Source organism: Danio rerio, chromosome 17, assembly GCF_049306965.1.
Source record: "Danio rerio strain Tuebingen ecotype United States chromosome 17, GRCz12tu, whole genome shotgun sequence".
Classification (NCBI taxonomy): Eukaryota; Metazoa; Chordata; class Actinopteri; order Cypriniformes; family Danionidae; genus Danio; species Danio rerio.
This window is the reverse complement of record NC_133192.1, coordinates 49351467-49374326: the sequence shown is the minus strand read 5'-3', so window position 1 is coordinate 49374326 and position 22860 is coordinate 49351467. Positions and strand designations below refer to the sequence as shown.

General features: G+C 34.3%; 1 long non-coding RNA gene across 3 annotated transcripts in view; it reads left to right on the top strand.

Moving 5' to 3' along the window:
• Positions 1-22860, top strand: part of LOC141378416 (uncharacterized) — a 61222-nt gene that overhangs the window by 22481 nt on the left and 15881 nt on the right. For 2 of the 3 annotated variants that reach the window (XR_012393019.1, XR_012393020.1), the window contains one exon: positions 8794-10272. The exons of the other annotated variant lie outside the window; for it this stretch is intronic. This is a non-coding gene — a long non-coding RNA (uncharacterized lncRNA). Of the gene's footprint in view, positions 1-8793; positions 10273-22860 lie in introns of those variants that run through there. 3 annotated transcript variants of the gene reach the window in all.

Genomic DNA, 22860 nt, shown 5'->3' with positions numbered 1-22860 from the left:
TATTTGTTTAGAAGTTACAAAACCATTATTTGTAAAAGATTGAGCTGTATCTTTTATTTAAAGTTGAAGTCAGAATTATTAGCCCTCCTGAATTATTATCCCACCTGTATATTTTTGTCCCCAATTTCCGTTTCGGATTTTTTTTTAATCTTCAAAAGATTAATCTTTCAATATTCAAAGGTCAATTAGGCAAGCTATTTTATAATGATAGTTTGTTCTGTAGTAGTCGAAGCTGGTTTTAGCATCAGGTTCAGAACAGTAAAGCAAGTCGAGATCAGGATTCCTCCAGCTGCAGTTTAAGAGGCGAGTAAGTACGGACAGATCTGATGTCAGTAAATATTAGCCTTCCGCCTGCCGCTACATTTGTATGTATATATGTTTCCTTGATTCCTTGACAAGCTGATTGCATATTCAGGAGCAGATGCTTGGGAGTTGTAGTGCAGGAGAGCGAGGGAAAGCGTTGGAGACGAGTGTGAGGGGGGGCTTCTGTCAGAGGAGAAGGTAATTGGCCCCCAGGCGATGGCGGCTACAAAGAGAGAGCGCGAAAGAGGCAATAGCTCTCGTCCTCCGCTCCCCCTTGCCGTCTCTCATCTCTGGTTCTCGGCAGATCTGATAAAGATAAACGTGTGGCAAACGTGTCATTTGATGAAGAAGGCTCTGGGCAAACACTGGCGACATGATGAGCCTGTGATCTGCCTGCATGAGTGTCAGCAGGGGACGGGCCAGAGATCTCAATCCAGAGCTGCTCGCTCTCTCACTCCCTCTCCGACTCACTGACTCTCCACTGCTGCACTGTTGATAGGGATGCTGTAGCTGTACATTAAAATAAGATAAGACCTTTTATTCTATATCATTGCAATGTGTATTTCCTGATACAGATCAAATTGTGCCACATATCTTATCCTATATATATATATATATATATATATGTGTGTGTGTGTGTGTGTATATATATATATGTGTGTGTGTATGCATGTATGTATGTATGCATGTATGTATATAAAATATATGTATGTATATATAATATATGTATATGTATATAGACCATTTTGAAGGATGTAACCAAAAACAATGGTCGCAACATATTTTTTAACATTTAAAAGTGATTTAAAACAGACTATCTTATATTTCTATAGCTTATGAGAATCCAAAAAGGCCAACATATTGATAAACAATGATATAACAGCTGTTTTAAAATTAAGTTATGATTAAATTGCTTCTTTTTACAGTTATGAAATAGTTGAAATGTGTATAAATTGAAATGTGTGTATGTATATACGTATATATACACACACACACACACACACACACACACACACACAGTTGAAGTCAGAATTATTAGCCCCCCCCCCCCCCCCCCCCCCGCTTTTTTTTTTAATATATATATTTCCCAAATGATGTTTAAGAGGGCGAGGAAATTTTCACAGGATGTCTGATAATATTTTTTCTTCTGAAGAAAGTCTTATTTGTTTTATTTTGGCTAGAATAAAAGCAGTTATTATTTTTTTAAACTCCATTTTAAGGTCAAAATGATTAGCCCCTTTAAACATTTTTTATATAGTCTACAGAACAAGCCATCGTTATACAATAACTTGCCTAATTACCCTAACTTGCCTAGTTAACCTAATTAACCTAGTTAAGCCTTTAAATGTCACTTTAGGCTGTATAGAAGTGTCTTAAAAAATATCTAGCCAAATATTATTTACTTTCATCATGGCAAAGATAAAATAAATTAGTTTTTAGAAATTAGTTATTAAAACTGTTATGTATATATCGGCCAGTCACATGGCAGCAATTCCATGCATTTAGGCATGTAGACATGGTCAAAACGGTCTGCTGCAGTTCAAACTGAGCATCAGAATGAGGAAGAAATGTGATTTAAGTGACTTTAAACTTTGCATGGTTGTTGGTGCCAAACGGGCTGATCTGAGTATTTCAGAAACTGCTGATCCACTGGACTTTTTACGCACAACCATCTCTAGGGTTTGCAGAGAATAATCTAAAAAAAGAGAAAACATCCAGTGAGCGGCAGTTCTGTGGGTGCAAATACCTTGTTGATGCCAGAGGTCAGGGGAGAATGACCAGACTGGTTTGAGTTGATAGAAAGGCAACAGTAACTCAAATAACCATTACAACTGAGGTCTGCAGAAGAGCATCTCTGAATAACAACATGTCGAACCTTGAGGCAGATGGGCTACAGCAGCAGAAGACCACACCAGGTGCCACTCCTGACAGGAACAGGAAACTGAGGCTACAATTCGCACAGGCTCATCAAAATTGGACAATAGAAGATTGGAAAAATGTTGCCTGGTCTGATGAGTCTCAATTTCTGTGGCAACATTCGGATGGTAGGGTCAGAATTTGGCATCAACACTATGAAAACATGGATTCATCCTGCCTTGTATGGTGGTTGCTTGTGGTTCAGACTGGTGGTCGAGGTGTAAGGAGAAATTCTTCTTTGGCCAGATAGAGAGCCTTCTGACAAAACATTTTAGCAACAAAACCATTAATGATATATAAACAAATGCATTGCACAAAACCTGAGAGGGGGAAAATCCATTTCCTAATGTTCAGCAATGGAATTCATAATGGAATTAATGAGAATTTAGTATTATTTAACTTAAAGGGTGGCACTCTATACTTCATTCCTGAGGGCATCAGCTCCTGATCATTATGGAGAATATGGCTTGCATGGGTCAACCAATAATTTTATGACTCCGCTCCTTTACAGGAGAAATATCCCGAAGGGAAGGTCATGTCACCACTTTCATTATTTTAGTTGTGTCCTAGATTTAACAGACAAATTACCAAACCATGTTGTGAAAGAATAACGTATAATAGATTCAATAGCGGATTTATAAAGCAATAACGTGATACTTTTGTCATTCAGAAGCATAGAATAGTGCACTTACTGCACTCCAACGAAATGGTAGGGTAAAACCTAATTAATACATATTAAACCTCTTTAACATTATTAAATGTACATGCTGAATCTCTGATATGTGTTGGTTTGCACTGAGTCACAGTTCTAAAGTTCAATTTCAAACTATTTTATTTTCAAGATCTGTGTTGAACTATCTGCTTCTTTCAATAGTATGGCAATAAATGGCATGTAAAATGGCATTCAAACTCACATTATCAGCATTTAACACTGAATAAAGCACATGAGGTGTACCTGATGTGATCATTGTCATAGTTTTCTGTTGTTCAGCTGCAAGAAATAGAAGCTGTTTCTAATATATAACTTTCAGGTGTTGGTTAGAACAAAAACTCCCTTTAATATGAAGATATTCCTTCTATTGCGTACCATTGCTTTTATGTAGAACACGACTTAAATCAGCCTTAAATCAGCATTTAGGCTCGCTCCTGTTGGTCCTCAATCTGGCAACCTGCGCTTGCGTGTTTTTTGATCCAAGAGTGCAATACCTAGTTCAACCACTGGGTGTCAAACTTACATGCTGCACCTCTACCTTACATGAATTCCAGACCTAGTCCAGATAGTCCAGACCTTAAGTCAAATGCATTGAACAGGAAACAGGAAGCACCAATTATGAAAGTTGAACTCATGAGTACATTTTTGGACCACTCGAAATGATTTGTGTGCTCATATATTTGAGAGCGGAGAAGCTTTGTCAATGGAGTGTGTTTCTGTGTGTGCGCACACTCACGTCACCCAGCTTTGAAAGCCAAGCCCCCTGGGCGAGGGCTGTGAAGAGCTCGAATGAGACATGCACAATCAGTTCCACTCTTTAAATCTCTCTCAGAAGCATATCTACTGCCACAGTGCTGTCTTCATGGGCCTCTCCATCAGTTAGTGGGCTGTGATCTGGCACACTGCTCCGGCTAATTCTTCCCGCTCTCAATGATGTGCGGATGGAGAATCTTTTGCCTTATTATGTCTCATTATTATTATTTTCATTGTATCATTACTCAATTCAAACTCAGATGTTCACTACGACTATTTTCTGTCCTTTCTCTAAGGGTTTTATTAATGCTGAATTCCTTCCAGTTCAGGCACTCTGTATTTTTAGGTGGCTTGATAATGTGCAGCAGTTAATAGTTGTTGGATAATTTGGAAACTCTCTTGACAACGTTATTTCTACATTATATGCAATACATGTCAGTTAAGGATTTTACTTAAACCTAAAGACTACATCTTGCATGGACAATAGAAGATTAAAAAAGTTTTCCCTGACTACGAGTTTAGATTTTCTTCCTCAACATTGAGATGAGTTACAATTTTCTCTAAATAAATAATCTATCCTGCCTTGTTGTGCCAGTAATTGCGGCGACTGGTGGTGTAATAGTTTGGAGGATATTTTCTCCACATTTTGGCCTTGCTTCCATTTAAGCTCCTTTTAGTCTATACAGCCTACATGAGTGTTGCTGATGACTAGGGCCAGATGGAATCTACGGACATTTTTTGCTTTTTCTGTGCAGAATTTTGGTAAAAAATCTGCGGATTTATGCGGAATGATTTCGGGAGTATCATAACTACAACCTTAATGCATAAAATAAAAAGTAATACCTTTTAACTTGCATTTAATGTTTACAATGCAAATCCAATTAGCTCCACTATTATATGAGGGGCTTTGTTTACTAAATAAATATTTACTAAAAGACAGAAAATATCACTTTAGAAACTATATTACAGTAAATTTTTGTAAATAAATCATATAAATATTTTCAAATTAGTCAATAATATCACTGAAATTAATTTAAAAACAGAATAAATATGAATTACCCACGTTTACACAAGTAAATAAACAGAATCAATGAAGGGCTAAAAATCTGCGGAATTATGCGAAATCTGGGGTTGACCTTGTCCATTCCTGGTCAACTTTTAAAGGGATAGATATCCCAAAAATTAAAAAACAATGTGGCTTTTAATTACTCACCTTCATGTTGCTCCATTTCTTGAGATCTTGGTTCATCTTCAGAACACAAAATAAGATATTTTAGGTTAAATCCGTTGACCGTTGATGATTAATAATCAGCAGCACAACAAACAAGCATCATAGTGAATGCCAATAGTAAATGATTCTGAAGACATAGGCAAACAAAGTTTATTAGTTTTTTTTGACATACAAACGTGTTCTTGGAACTTTTTATAGTTACAGTTGAGCCCCTGAAGCCATATGGCAATTTTTGACAATCTTTAGGACTCTTGTTCTGGACTTTCATCAAAAATATCTGAACTTGTGTTTCAAAGATGAACAAAAGGTCTCAGAGGATTGAAACATCATGGGGATGAATAAATATTAACACAATATTTGTTTTTGGGTAAACTAAAGATTTAAGATCCTTTAAGATCCCAGGAACTGTTTCATTCCTTACATTTTTTTTTTCAAAGTGAAGAAAGTTCTTCTGTTTATTAAATATGTTTTTGCAGTAAGGAATAAAGAGTTGTTTTAAGAATTGATCACTAAATTGTTCTTTGGGGACACAAAACGTGTTGTTCTTTTGAGTCCTTGCAAAAACCCTTCTCCTGGAACCTTATGGAACTGTTCATAAAAAAGAACCATTCAATTGTCTTCACATTCAAGATGCATGTGCATTGTTCAGGTCACCTGACCACGCACATAATTAAAAAAAATAAATAAATAATTTGACAGGTCCATGAAACTGTTTCATTCCATACATTTCTTGAAAGTGAAGAAGGTTCTTCTGAACGTTATTCTTTTTTATTATTATTTTTTTCCAGTAAGAAATTAAGTTATTTTAAGAACTGATCACTTAATTATTTGGGGAAGCAAAATGTGTAGTTCTGTGTTGTTCTATTAAGGTCCCGTTTACACTAATATGTTTTAGTTTTAAAGCTTATAAGTTTTGCTATGGTTATACCATCCATCCACACTACCCCAGAGTTTTCGAGCGCTGAAAACGTAGCAAGGCCTTTTTGGTTCTAAAACGCTGCTGCTCCGTGTCAGTGTGAATGGGGGAAAACGGAGACATCTGAAAACATTCACCTCTCTGATTGGGGCTTTTCCATAATATTTAGTGCACAAAGTTCAGTCTTGCATCCTCTCCTTGTAAGGTCAGACTTCACAAGTTTAATATAGGAAAAAAACTCCTGAGGACTAGTCTGGTAAATCTTCAAAGGGAACAGTGTACTATAATCTCATTCACATCATCCTAGCTATGTTATTTTACTTTCTTAACAATAAAATGAACATATGATATAAGGAACTGCCTATTTTCATTTTGATATTAACCTACAGACCCTAAAAATGTTGAAGCGTCGTGTAGCTGCATATTTACGAGCGTCGTCTTCACTGTATGCATATTTATAACAAAACGAAGTCTATAACATCACTGCCTCTTTTCATTTTCATTGAAAATTTGAAACATACCCTCTCTTTTGCTGAATATCGGTTTTAATAATCAATAATGGCGATTATAAAAGTACAAGGTACAATAAGTTTATACAATATAGAAAATAAATGTAAGCAATCAGTCAAATGTGAAGAATCAGTGTACGCGGTTACAATAATTATTAACTCATCTTTGCACTCAGCAAAGTTACCGAAGAACAAGTGATGGATTCAACAGACTTAAGTCCGGGAATCTGTTGTTAGCAGTGGTGTAAAGTAACTAATTACAAATACTCAAATTACTGTAACTGAGTGATTTTCCTCAGAAATTTTAATTTATTAAGTAGTTTTATAAATGTGTACTTTTACTTTTCCTTGAGTACATTTTTAGTGCAGTAATTGGTACTTTTACTCCACTACTTTCCTTCAACTTGCATACTTTATTTTTCATGTCTATGGGGATTAGAAATTCCAGTCCTCTGACTCCTGTCCAATCAAATAGCACACCTCAAGACATGTGCACTTTATACTGTAATTGCAGCAAACTGTTTGGAAGCATTAAAGGTGTCCAAGAAGACATCCAAAATCTTTACACACATTGACTCAGACACTGTTTAGACGCATGTCACTGATGAGAAGATGACTGATGTTTACTATATGATGGACGAAATGGCCTTAAACACCCAGCAGGCGCAAGACATCAACATGACGTTAGAATGACGTTGTACCCCAGTGTCGTGGAGACATTCCCTTTTGTTTGGAAATTAAAATCATGTTGACGTCATGCAGAACTCAAGGTAAGGCCAACATCCAACCTACGTAAAACCCACCAAATATCAACGTCTAATATTGTTACAGCTTGACGTTGTGAGGACATTACCAGTATGACATCAATCAGACATTGGATTTTGGTTGCCATACCTGATGAATAAATGTCAGTATTTGACATCAATATGACGTTGATTTAAGATTTTGGCTCGACGTTGGATTTTGTTTATTTTCCAACACAACCTAAAGTCAACTAAATATCAACGTCGTTGGACATCATTATTGGACATCAAAATAATGTTATCCTTAGACGCTGGCTAGACATTGATTTGTGGTCACCTGACATCACGACCTAAATCTAACCTAATATTAATGTCTCATGACAGTGTGTGCCTGCTGAGCAATAACTTATTGCACTACAGAATTATATGAATACACATCCACAAATTACATGTAAATGCATCAGCTATAAACAGCGTAATACTCATTACTCTTGAGTACTTTAGAAAGAGCTACTTTTTACTCGTACTTTGCTCATACCGGCCGCTTTGTTGGTGTGTTAAGACCTACTGCAGTCTATTCTGTAAAATGCAGCATAGCTTCTTTACACTGAATTCTAAGCAGACAAGCTTTATGGTGACCTGTGTAAAGATGACTTATTACTGAGATCAAATCTTTCTTTTAGTTATTTGATTTTATAACCTTTAAATTAACCTTAAATAACTTTTAAATATACAAATAATAATAATAATGATAATGATAATAATAATAACTGGTAGATTGTAAGGCTACGCTCAAATCAAGATTTTTATTGCTTGTTTAAATTATTAAATATATTCAACTTTAAAATGAGTTGAATCAACACAATTCATAAGGTTTTTTTAGCGACAACTCAAGTGTTTTATATTCAATCCTCTTAAATACGTAAAAACAATTACATTAACTTAATCAGTTTGTGTTGGGACAACATGAAAGAATTGTGCGGAACCCAGCATTCTTTACAGTGTATTTAAAAGATTGATGTATGATATTTCTAAATGCTATATCTAAGTGTTACAATAGTGCTTACTTTTTATTTTACAATGAATACCAATTGTAAAATTGTTTGTGAACTATCCCTACCCTAATGTGTGCTAGGAAGGTATATCTAATAAAGTGGCCAACCAGTGTACATTAAGTAATTGATTTATTCATTTTCTTTTCGGCTTAGTCCCTGTATTTATCAGGGGTCACCACAGCGGAATGATCTGCCAACTTTTCCAGCACATGTTTTACGCAGCGGATGCCCTTCTGCATGCAACCCATGTCTGGAAAAATCCATACACTCTCATACTGTACACTACAGACAAATTTAGCCTACCCAATACACCTGTACTGCATGTCTTTGGACTGTAGGAGAAACCAGAGCACCCGGAGAAAACCCACGCGACCGCAGGGAGAAAATGCAAACTCCACACAGAAACGCCAACTAACCCAGCCAATACTCGACCAGCGACCTTCTTGCTGTGAGGCGACAGCACTACCAACTGTGCCACAGCGTCGCCTCTGCATGAAGTAATATTTGACAGAAATTAAAACAAACTGTGTGAAAAGGACATATGCTGTGCCTAAAGTCAAAACAGGGAGCAAAAAAAACATAGACAAAAAGTCCATAATAAATTGTTTTGCTTACATTTATTTATTTATTGCTAAAAATTTTATTCATTTTCAGGACAAAACTGTTTCATCTGGTCGTACATCCAGATTCACAGCATAGTCAAGTACATTTTAAAGAGGTGAGTGACAATGAAGTAATTCATGAGTTATATCTAATACATTACATCTACTTAGAACCAGGTGCTAATACAGCGCGGAAACTGTGTGCAAACTAACTGCGCTCTTGCCAGGCCTTATATGGCAGGGGGGAAATGAGAGTTTGCACTGAGCTGCATTGAAGGATTGTGCTTCATTAAATGTCCCAGCATCGGTGCCAGAGCATGTGTCATATGCCATATGTCACATGACCAGTGGCGCCGTTATGCAGAAACACATGCAGGTCCATCAGGATGCTGACATGTGTTTAGGGGTGGGATATGGGAGGAGGGAAGGGTGGTGCGTTCGGAGGGTGCCTCTCCGGGGGTCACCATGTTTGACTCTTCCCACAATCCCCTTAGAACAAAGGCGTCATTGACAGGAGGAATGTGCCAGGCCACCAGCTAACATGCTAACACCCTCCTCGAGCTCCCTCCCCCTTAACACACGGGGTCTAACCAAGTGATTAGTTGGGGATTAAAATATTTGCTGTGCAAATACCTGCCATGGCTGTCCGAATCAACGCCACAGCGTAGTTCAAAGACACTCGTTGAACTCGAGCAAGACCTCTAAACTCCAGCCTCAGACCCACCCAGACAGCTTCTCAACAGACCTTCTAGACGTCCGCTAATGACCGGACCCTAGTCACCTTTGCCGAACTCAAACAGCAGACATGCTGAAAGAAAAATAATCAGCCAAAAAGGAAAAATTCTGTCATGCTTAATTCCCCTTCACGTCATTTTAAAAGCATTTCTTTTATTTCTAGTAAGATATTTTAAGTAATGCTGGTAACCAAGCATTTTTGGAGATCCTTGATTTTCAATATATGGACACATTTCTGAGAATGTCTTTCCTTTTTTAAGATTTAGTAAGACATGCAGCTTTAATGACACCTGACAACATTCAATTATGTCATGTCATGGACAATTAGCCATCATTTTTTGGTATGTGTTTACATCAAATTAGTAAGTTTAGAAAGTGCATTTTACTTATTGCTTGATATTCCTGTTCAAAGCATAATAAAACATTTGAATAATTAAATGCACAACGCTGTAAATTCAAAAATGTCAATACTGTAACAGCAACCTAACTTTCAGACATATACTTTTGCAATGCCCTATTTTAAATGTTATCAGACAACATCTGTTATTGATAACTTTTTGAAAGGATTATTTTTAAATGTGAATCCTACGAAATGGTAGAGTTTTTGACGAAAGATCTGTATCTTATTTTAGGTATTATTTTTTGATGCTGATGATGTCATTTCTTTGTTATAAAGTTTTTTATTGAAACATGTTTGCATACAATTTACCCAGTAAAATCTTTATTATCAAAGTACATTGAAATGGAGGACATCTGTATTTTCTGCAAGGCAGATAAAGAGAGCCTTTGTCATTTATTTTTTGAATGTAAAGTTGTAAACAGTTTTAAATGACAAATCATAGTTATTATTTTACATTAAAATATATTATTGTTTTAAATTATGAAAACAAATACTACAAAAGTCTTGAAGATATTGTTATTCTCTTTATTTTATTGGTAAAATTTCACATACACAGACAGAAATTTAAGTTATCTCCCACATTAAGACGTTTTGTATCAATTTAGATTTTTTTATTTACTATTATTTACTACTGTGAAATTGTTGTAAAGCAAAAATCTGAGATATGTATTCGTTATTATAATAGCTTTTTTGATTCCCCTGTTAATTCTAAAAAAAAAAAATCATTGTATATAAAAATGTTGTATATTATGCTTTGTGGAGCATAATGTATTTATTTATTTATTTTGTCATCATGATTAAAATACCATTATAGCTTTTTTATGTTCACCTTATATTGTGTATATATATATATATATATATATATATATATATATATATATATATATATATATATATATATATATATATATATATATATATATATATGCAAACGTGTTAGTTATAAAATGCAAACGTGTTAGTTATAAAATGTTTGTATTTTTGATCTGTTTTTGCTATGAAATCTGATAATGCAATAAACTCTAAACTCCCTTACACAACACCATTTTTAAAAGCATTTGCAGGGGACATTAGTCAGATTAACCTCTAAATAAAGATGCAAATTTCATAAGCAAAAATGGTCCACTGCCTATGGCTGATGGATGAGACCACCTAAGTGTTTCGCCAATTATTGAAAGTCCGTCAGACCAATTGTTGCAATGTGTTCTGCACAAAGCTCGGACCACCTTTGGTGTTGAATCTTCGTCTGAGCTGCTGGTAATTATAAATACATTTTGTAAAAAATCATAAAACTTTTTGGCCCAGAAACGACAACAGTGTCAGCATTCAATGCTGCTTAAACAGTAAAAGTATCTGTCATACCAAACAGTGTGTTTGACTAGAATGAATACAAATATTTTCATACACACTTTGCAACATCAAGTGGTATAACAGACTGTTTTAAATATTTAAAACAGCTTGAAATTACTGACTTTATGGCATTATGGGCGTCATGATGGAGCAGTGAGTAGCACAATTGCCTCACAGCAAGAAGGCTGGGTACTGACCTGGCATTTCTGTGTGGAGTTTGCATGTTCTCCCCGTGTTCAAGTGGGTGTCCTCCAGGTGGTCCGGTTTCCCCCACAATCCAAAGACATGTACCATATGGGGAATTGGGATGTGAATTGTCCATAGTGTATGTGTGTGAACAAGACTGTATTTGGTTTCCAGTGATGGGTTGCGGCTGGAAGGGCATCCGCTGCTTGAAACATATGCTGGATAAGTTAGCGGTTCGTTCTGCTGTGGCAACCCCAAATTAATAAAGGGACTGAGCCAAAAGGAAAATAAATGAATGATGGTATTAAACAAGTACAATTAATGAAATGTAGAGCTAAAGCTAGTTTTACTCTCCAAACACAACTACGCAAATTGGTTTGAAAATTATGCAGATGTTATAAAAACTTTGGTAGACTCCATGGTACACATTAATAGCGAGACATGTTGTTTTAAAAATTGCAATCAGCGTGTCACTTTTTTTGTTTGCAATGACCAGCTGTTCTATAACAAAGAACTTTCATAAAAATTAATTTCTTCTACATGCTAGTTGGCAAATGCAGAACTCTGTGGGTTGTAACAGTGCTGACTGTACACACACACACACATAGACCCCAAACCATCAGTCTGACCACAGCCTGTGCCTCCAACAATGTGACCTGCACTTGTTTTTTGCCATATTGTGCAGTTCCTTTATTAAGGAGCCCTAACCCCTACGACTCCAACCTTTAGTATTATATTTAGCCTCCAGCAGACATTTGGCACCAGTTTCTCTTGATTTTCGGCTGCCTCCCTCCACACACCTTTTCATCACGCTGCATTTACTTTATGTACGGCTGGTTGTTGAAGCAAAGATTTAATTACTTTCTGTTAAATTAATTTGAGAAGGAAAATAAACAGGCTGGTGGTAGGTCTGTGGAACAAAAGGCAGGGAGATGCTGAGAGCGAGAGCAGAGAGTGAGCGTTGCTGAATGAGGTGAGGCACGCGGTGAAAAGAGGAAGGGGAAAAAAAAGCAGCCGGTCTCCGACAGGTTTCAATTAAACAGACCCCTGGCAGCTCAGACCAGCGTTACCTGCGGCCCTTCCAAAACTTATTGATGCAGTCCATATAAACATCAATCACTGTCAGGAATCAGGGCTGCGTTGCATTCGTCCGCCCCACACTGCCTTTACCCTGCGTGCATTAATTAAGATGAGGTGAGGTCTACTTTTAATATTTGACTCTTTGTTCATTTAAAGTGACAATTCACCACAGCTGCTTTGCAAACCCGTATGGCTTTTAATCTCCCATGAAACTCAAAATAAGATTGTTTTAACACCTACAGGTTACTCTTTTTCCATGTAATCAGAAGTAAAAGAGTGTCTTTAAACTTCAATAAGCACTACAAACATGTAACATATCATAACAGTAGCATTACCACTAATGTGCTATATTACAAGTCATTTAGAGCCCCAAAAATGTGTTTGTTGGATAAACGGACCCTATATTGACTACTAAAATCTTGATATTTACTCTCCTTGGCACATTTTTGGTCCTTGGCCATGTTTAAGACATTAACAAACCTCTTCAGGCTGTTTTCAATGAATGGGTTCATTTGATTTGTAAGGCTGTTTTGAATGATAAATTCAAGTTTAGGACTGAATGATTCAATAGCAAGTTTCACTCCATTAAAGCAATAGGAATAGTTTACCCAAGAATTACTATTTATTCACACAGGTGGTTACAAACTCAAAGGATGACTTTCTGAAGTATGTTGGCAACTGGTGTGCATTCATAGATTACTGTATGCCTATATACACTACTTCACACAAGTCTTGTCACCTGTCCAGTTTTAAGGAACAACAAATAATAACTTGACTTCTAATTGATCATTTGGTATTATACGTGGCTTGTATGAAAGGCAAAGGCCTCTAGATTACGCTTTATTTGCCAAAATAAAATTTGATCATGCCTTGATTTTTAATGATTTAATTAGTACAGTAAGGTCTGACTCTGCTTAGACAAAAGTCTTAACAGAAATAATGTACAGTATAGTATATTAAGTCATGCTGCATTCAAAAAGATTAATATTGTGTATGACTCCCATGAGCATGGAGGACTGCATCCATACATCTCTGCAATAACTCACATAACTTATTAATAAAGTCATCTGGAATGGCAAAGAAAGCGTTCTTGCAGGACTTCCAGAGTTCATCAAGATTCTTTGGATTCAACTTCAATGCCGCCTCCTCCATCTTACCCCAGACATGCTTAATAATGTTCATTTCTGGTCATTGGGTTAGCCAATCCTGGAGCATCTTGACCTTCTTTACTTTCAGGAACTTTCATGTGGAGGCTGAAGTATGAGGAGTGCTATCCCGCTGAAGAATTTGCCCTCTCCTGTGGATTGTAATGTGATGGGCAGCACAAATGTCTTTATACCTCTGGCTGTTGATGTTGCCATCCACTCTGCAGATCTCTTGTATGCCCGCACACTGAATGTAACCACAAACCATGATTTTTCCTTCACCAAACTTGACTGATTTCTGATATGATATTCTATACTGTACATTATTTCTGTTAAGTGACAAGACTTATGTCTAAGCAAAGTCAGACCGTACTGTCCAAATTAAATAATTAAAAATTGAGGCATGATCATAGTTTATTTTGGTAAAATAAGTGTAATCTAGAGGCCTTTGCTTTTCTTATAAGTCACTTCTGATACCAACTACAGTAGAAGTCAAGCTATTGTTTGTTGTTCCTAAAAAGTTGTATAGGCGACAAGACTTTTGTCAGGTTGTGTATCTACAATGGTTTTAAGTTTAAAATTTGGAAATCTAAATTATTTTTGTTTCAAAAACACATTCATATGATTTAGTAGCACATCGGTACGATTTAGTAGCATTTAGTTGGTTTAGGAGTAGTTTTTGAATTACATAAATCACATAAACTAGTCATTTACAGTGAATTGAGAATATCAGCAAACTCTTTTTGCTGATTTTTCCATCAGGTCTTTTGTAGTTTGTCTTTTGCATTAGCAGGGTTGGCGGTTTAATGAAGTGAGTCTGCACTACGCACAGTCTCTGTTTTTAATGCTTTATATTGGACTTTCTCCAAGTCTTTTAAAAATACCTTTCCCGTCTACATCTCACATCCATCACTGCTGTGCCCACACATGTTGCATTTCATATTTATAGCATTTTCAAAACTATTTCAAAACATACAGTTCAAAAATGGAATTAAAGTCATTTCTTACATGCAACATTTTAAAGTCTGAAAAAGATGGTGAATGGATCTAGAGTTGTAGCCAAAAGTAATGTCTGGCAAATGAAAATATGCCATAGCCATTTTATGTGTAGATCTTTATGGTGATAAATAAAATTTCAAATAAAACGTGATTACCATAGAATGAATAGGAATGGATGCTTTATCAGATGCAAGGTGGAACCAGCCAAATATAATTTTTTTTTTCAATTTTAAAGAATTCTGTTACATTAAATAAGTCATCCTTACAGCTTTGATCAAACTGTTCTCTGCTCAGGGAAAGTGCGAAGGCAGTCAAATCAAAATCCATGTTAACACTATTCTTAACTGTCTTCCACACCCAAAAGAAGGCAGCCAAACAAAGTATAAATTGAAATGACTTACCCACTGCACTTCCACGTGAAGGATTCAAGATATATGTTTTTGATGTACAAAAACACAGGACGATGAGCCTTATATGCCCTTGTTTAGGGTCAATGACGTACAGTACATACACTCTCAGAAATAGGGGCAGTACCTTTCTAAAAGATACATATTTGTACCCAAATAGTCCACAGTGGTACCTAAAAGGTGCAAAATAGTACCCAATGTACCTAAAAAGTATCTTTGAGGTACCGTTATAAACCCTTCAGGTACAAATATGTACCTTTTGAAAAGGTGCTGCCCCAGTGACGGCTCATGTAGTTTTATTTCTAATAGTAAAAAAGAACACTGGACAAATAAAATACCTTTTATGAATCCTTGGAGTCGGGTGCTTTTTTTTTTTTTTTGTCTTTTTCTTTTTTTAAACACCTAAAACATGAAGCCAGATATCTCGGAGGGGACCCACAGAAAAATTATGAGCAAAAAAATATCCCCTACTTAAACCCAAATGAAAATAAATACACCTAACAAAACAACAGAAATAAAAATACAAAAAACTACTCGAACCTCCCTGACTATATATAAAAAACAGGAGAAAAAGTTTACAGAAAAGAAAAGTGTGGCGATTAGCTTCTACTGCTTCTCACGGTGTACAATAGTACAATACTCACAATAACAACCAACAAACTAAAAACAAAGTAACAAGAGGAGGAAAACACCGATTGATAAACAACAAACAAAAGTCAAAATTTACACACACACTAAAATAAAAATAAATAATATAAATTATAATATGAATTATAATTATAGTTAAATTACATAATATTATAAGGATGTAACTGAGGATGTTTACTCGCGCAAACAGGTGATGTTATGCGCATGACTATTAAAAAGCGTGTGCGCTCCCGTTTACATGTGCGAAACAACTGTGCCAGAAGCGCAGATGGTGCATTTGGTTCTCTTTGAAATAGACTGGACAAAAAGGGATGATCTTGCTCTCAGTCTTGCTGCTTTCAAGAGCTCAAGATTTAAAAAAAAAAAAAAAAAAAATATATATATATATATATATATATATATATATATATATATATATATATATATATATATATATATATATATATATATCTTTTACAAGCAGCAGCAGACTCTGTTTTCACTTTAATTATTTTTTTAACAGATTATTAACAGGCATAACATCAACTGTGTGTGCATGATCATCCATTCATGATCACACTTGTTATGATTTTTTTTTTACCAGCTTTATTTTTCTTACAGGTTTTAATAATGTTTAATTCTCTTTTTTTCTTATTTTCTTATTTTTATTTTTTTTACAATAACATTGCTTTAATATGAGAATAACTCCCTTTAACTGGTGATCTGAGACCTTTAGCCAGGACAGATAAACTTGGTAAATCCCTAGTTTTTAGCACTGAAAAGTTATGTGAAATAAAAACTAATTGCAATGTGACAAAACCCATTTGCCCATGTACATTGAGCAAGCTCATACACAACACACACAAAAAGTGAAATGAATGAGGAGGCATGTGGACATAACACAAAATATCAATCAAGTAATTTTAGCATGTCAAAGTTAACATGTAACTTTTGCATACAAAATTTATTTTCCAACTATAAAATTGTGGCTAGTGAAAAAGGCAAATGGATAGTAATGTTGGAAATCTACTAGCCACAGTGGCTGGTGATCAGAAAAGTCAATGCACAAGTTAATACACAAAGCTGAAGTGTAATTAACACATTCACAGACACCTGCAAAAATGTCAAAAACAGGAGTTTTTTGTTTTTCCTTCCATGCTTATGCATAGTAAAGCAAAACACATATTCTGTGATGAACTACTTTCTTGCAAAATATGTTTCAAATATCTTTTATTACCAAGTTCAGTGTATTCAGTTTGCCAATGTAACTTATGTTTCATGTTTTGATTGTTTAAATAAATCACTTCTAAAGTCGTTAAAAAACACAAATAGTGTAAATGACCTTTATGTACCTGACTTTTGGTCAGCACTATATACATCCAGCAATATGTTTCAGGAGGTTGGTTACAAGTTGATTAGTATTTTAAGACCATTTTAATGCACTGTTAAAAATCAATTGATTAATTTGCAGAAATTAATTTAAAATAATACAGGAATTAAAAATACAGAAATTACAGAAATTTACTGTAAAATTACAGACATTAAAATACAGAAATTTACTGTAAAATAACGGCCATAAGAAATTTATTGTAAAATAATGCACATTAAAACACAAAAATTTACTGTAAAATAACGGATATTAAAATACAGAAATTTACTGTTAAATAACGGACATTAAAATTTACTGTAAAATTACAGACATTAAATACAGAAATTTGTTGTAAAATAATGAACATTAAAATGCAGATATTTACTGTAAAATAACGGTTATTAAAATATAGAAATTAACTGTAAAATAACGGCCATTAGAAATTTATTGTAAAATAATGCACATTAAAACACAGAAATTTACTGTAAAACAACGGATATTAAAATACAGAAATTTACTGTAAAATAACGGACATTAAAATTTACTGTAAAATTACAGACATTAAATACAGAAATTTACTGTAAAATAATGGACATTAAAATGCAGATATTTACTGTAAAATAACAGATATTAAAATACAGAAATTTACTGTAAAATAACGGACATTAAAATTTATGTAAAATTACGGACATTAAATACAGAAATTTACTGTAAAATAACGGCCATTAAAATACAGAAATTTACTGTAGAATTACGGACATTTAAATACAGGAATTTACTGTAAAATAAAGCACATTAAAATACAGAAAATTACTGTAAAATGACAGACATTAAATTACAGAAATTTACTTAAATTTTCATTTCTGGTAAATTTCTATAATTCAATCTCTGTTCTTTTACTGTAAATTTCTGTAATTTTACAGCCGTTATTTAACATTTTTTTTTGTTTTTCAGCACTCCAGCTGCCAGAAATAAACCGTAAAATTATGGAATTTTTTTACAGTTTAATTTTAAAATTTGTAATGTTGTAATGGTAAATTTAAATTGCTAAAGCAACTTTACTGTAATGTTTGTTCCTCGTTGTCCCAAAAGAAAATGAATAATAAAATATACAAAATAATGATACACTAAACAATGCCACGGGTAATATCATGAAAAGACTTTAAAATAACAAATACGTTGAACATTTCTACAAAGTATACCTTATAAAGTCATGAATTTTATTTCTCATAATATACACAAAGCTGAGGTGTTATTAATACATTTACGAACACATGCAAAAATGTCGACAACGTATTATTTTTGTTTTGTTTTTCATGCTTATGCATAGTAAAACAAAACGCATATTATGTGATATACTGCCTTTTTACCAAATCTTTTTTTTTTTTTTTATTCACCAAGTTCAGTGTATTTTCTTGCCACTGTAACTCATGTCTCATGTTAAACTGTTTATTTAAATCACTTCTGAAGTCTTTAAAAACAACAAATTCATTTCAGGAGGTTGTTGATAAGTAATCTAAGACCATTTTAATGCACTGTAAGAAAAAATCCATTGATTAGTTTGCCTGTATTTCATGATTCATGTTTTCAGATACCTTAATCTCTGCTTGAACTAATTTTAAAGTAGAAAATGTAGCTGTACAGTGACTTTTTGACTTATTAACTTTCCTTAATCCTGTGAAAAAAGTCTTATTGGTTGTAGTTAGAAATTTAGTTTTAAACTGTTGACTCTTTTTTTTACAGTGAGACATGATGCCAGGAATCATTTATATTATAAATTATCATCTTAATGTATGTATAACATTTTATAAATATCATAAATGGTTTACTTGCATAAATATGTATTTCTGAAATGGATACAAATAGAAATGTTTGTCATTCTGGTACACATATATTCCTGCCAGAGGAGATAAAAAAAATCTAAAGCAAAAGCGACAGACATGTTTTATGGGTTTTTTTTATTTTTATTATTATATATATGAAATAAATATCTTCAAAAAGTATTTAACTGTCACATGACTCCCGAACAGCTTCCGGGTGGTCACAGTCATGTCTCTCAGCAATGTCTGCCCACCCACAGAATGTAGGTGTTGGTAAATGAGTGGAACATTTGGATGGGGGAAAGAGTGTGCGCGAGTCCCTGTAGCCCTCAGCAGTCTAAACCCATTATGCTACCTCCATAAGATCTGTGTGATGTCAATGTAGTGGAAGTGGTTTGCCAACAAATTATTCTTTTCAGGAGCTTGAGTTGCGAAATTCCAGCTCCCTCCAATGTAAACAGTCACATGTATTGAAGCACAAGCACATAAGATGATACTTATTAGTGTGTGCATACAGATACCACTTATTACACATGTAGATGTAAGACAGCAGGTATCACCTTACTGGGCCTAAATCATCAACATACTATTTCAGTCTCTTACACTGACTGTCAGTCAGGGGTAGCGAAGCATAGAGTGTAATCTATAAGCGGGATGTGTTTTAAAAGGACCCCATGAGCTCCCGTAATCACTTTATCAGGTTGTAAGATCAATAAAGCTTAGTGTCCTGCGTGTGATTTGTTATAGATGGGCAGAATAGAGACAGCGTGGTCTGCACATATTCTTCCTGGCATTTGTTGCACTAAATTTGAAATAGGATTAAATGGGTCTGGAGGAGTGTTTGTTGCTTTTGCGGAAGTTCAACGTGGATTTCACAGGGTTTCAGACCATGTGATGATTGCTAAATAACCCCCAGTGACCAGCTGCAGGCAATTCAATACAACACATAGAGTAAATACAGTTGAAGGCAAAATTATTAGCCCTCCTGGGAAATTTGAATACTTTTTCAACTATTGTTGAAGCTATTATTGTTAGCAAGGAAATATTCACATTATTTACTATATTATTTTTTCTTTTATGTGAAAACATTTTATTTTGGCTGCAATAAAGAAAATGTAGGTCAATTATGTTAGCCCCCTTAAGTAAAATATATACATTGTTCGAATGGCAGTGGTTCCCAACCCTGTTCCTGTGGGACCCATCACTGGGAAACATCCACCCACACTCATTCACACACTCAAGCTGCCTTTCCACTGCACACGACAAGAAGAGCGGAAGTCATTCATTTCCAATGGAGAGTAGTGCGGGAGCAGTGTTCCGATCATCTTCGTATGCGGAAAATTCAGATCCGATTTGAGGTGCGAATCCGTTGAAATATTTTGACTAGATTGTATGCGACCGGCCGACCGGATGTGATGTATTCCAGTGTTTTCCAAGCAGAAATTGTGCATGCGAGATGAGAAATAGGAATTTTTTTATGTTATTTTTTGAATAATTAAAAAGTCTAAATAAAAAAAAACACTTCTATTCATAATAATAGAGTAATAAAAATATAATATTTTAATGTTGTCTCCATATTCCCTCCAAAGGTTTTAACGGTCTATGAGTTAATAGTATTCATTCATTTAATCATGGTGAAGACACGGAGAATAAGGGATCTTGCTTTTGTACTCCTTTATTTTGGACACCGCGAGAATCAGCTTCTCTCCCATGGTGCACAACAAAACTGAATATTCTGTGCGAGTTCTGCAAGGTAGCATGTAAAGTGTAAAAGTAAGAGAAATTAATTACTTATTTTAATTTTTACTCTGTGATACCCACAAAATGTTTCAAGTCCTCTTTAAAATGATAAGAAGCGAGTAAATTATCTTATTTGTGTGAATGTTCCTTTTCCTTTCCTCTAGTCAATAGCCGTTTCCTCTAGGTGCCTTGAAATTTGCACATGGGAGGCTTGCCATCATCTACAGTAGGAATCTAAAAAAAGCAAAATCCAAAAAAAAAAAAAAAAAAAAAAAAACTGGCCTGTTCACAGACCACAACATATATTCAGTATAACAATATGATTAAAAAATAAATAAATTAATTTTATATATATATTCATTCATTTATTCATACATTCATTTTCTTTGCGGCTTAATCCCTTAATCTGCGGGCGATTGTGCTACCCACTACGGCACAGCGGGCCCCTAATATATATATATATATATATATATATATATATATATATATATATATATATATATATACTTTTTTATCATATTGATGGGTTGCTGTGCATCAATGGATTTGCTCTTCAGTGTTTGGATTCTCACCAGTGAATATTGAAATGAACTGACACAATTTCAATTCACTATAATCTTCTCTGCTGCTTTGACACTATCTACACTGTAAAAGCGCAATAGAAATAAAGATCAATTGAATCGAATTTTAAATTCTATCTAGGCAGTTTGGGAAAATTAGGCAAGTTATTGTATAACGATGGTTTGTTCTGTAAACAGTTGAGAAAAATATAGCTCAATTTTTACCTTAAAATGTTTTTAAAAAAAAAAAATATTTTAACTTTTATTCTAGCCGAGATAAAACAAACAAGACTTTCTCCAGAAGAAAAAATATTATCAGGCATACTGTGAACAATTCCTTGCTCTGCTAAACATCACTTGGCAAATATTGAAAAAAGAACAGAAATTTCAAAAGGGCGCTAATAACTCTGATTTCAACTGTATAAAGTACCAAATAGCATCAAACATCCACAAAACATATACAAAAAAATATTGTCATAACAAATAACATTAATTGCAGTTACCGGTTCTTTTCATTGTTTTTTTTTTTTTAACAGGTACACATTCATTTCAGGTTTTGGAGTCTTTTCTAATGTTCTGATAAGTTGATTCAGGTGTGTTTGATTAGCAAGAGGTTGACAACATGTACTGCTGGTTTGCCTCCAGGAACACGGTTGGGAAACACTGGGCTACAAAACAATTGCCTTGCTTAGTTAACTTAACTAGTTAACTTCCCAAATTGCACTATAAGCTGAATACTAGTATATTGCAAAATAACTAGGAACATGTTGTCCAGATATCATGTCAAAGACAAAAACAAAAAAACAAACAAACAAAAAAGTTTACAAATGCGTTGAAAAGGCTTATAACACTAAACTTGAAAAATCCTTCTCCACCCTATGTACATTGGATGCATGATCTGATGCAGTCTATGGAAATGGAAAAGATTAGGTACAGTTTGCAGTAATACTGAAAGATTTGAATCTATTTGGCACTATTTTACCTTCCTCTTACATTAAAAAAAAAAACACTATAGCTGGCATATTTTCCCTGCCTCTGGCTTCATGAATGAAGAACGGAGTGTTTTTTATTTTTTCTTACTTTTTACTTTTTCTTTTCTCATAATTTTTTTAATTATTAATTTATTTTCTACTGCTGTACCTTTTGCATATTTGTATCTATATACTTTTCTGTATTTTTGTAAGGCCTAGCATGTGTTACTTATATCTATAATGTTATTTTATCTATCTTATTATTATTTAATTGTGCTCTGCTGCTAGATTGAAGTAGTTGATGTCTTCTGATTCTTTGTGTTTGGTGCTTTGGCTCTCTGACTAATATGTATCAATTACATAAAAAGTTAAACTAAAAATGGATTGAAAACATCTTTTCTTCATTAAACGGCCCTTTGAAAATATTTAAAAGAATTAAAATTTCATTATTTCATCTTAAATCCTAAATTAGATATATGCTTAGAACAAGAACAAAAAATGTAAATGCAACCCCCCAGATCTGTAAGTAGTAATAGTGTTTAGTTTAGTAGTTTATTTCATAACACACCAATTTTAAAATGGCAAGTATGCTCTTTTCCAACTAAAATATGATAGCACACCACTGAAATCCCTTGCTGAACTGAAGTGTGCTCAATTATTCCCACATTAATTAACAGTCAAGTTCCGGAACACTAGAAATCAATTCAGTTTCTGTTGATTTGTGTTCCTT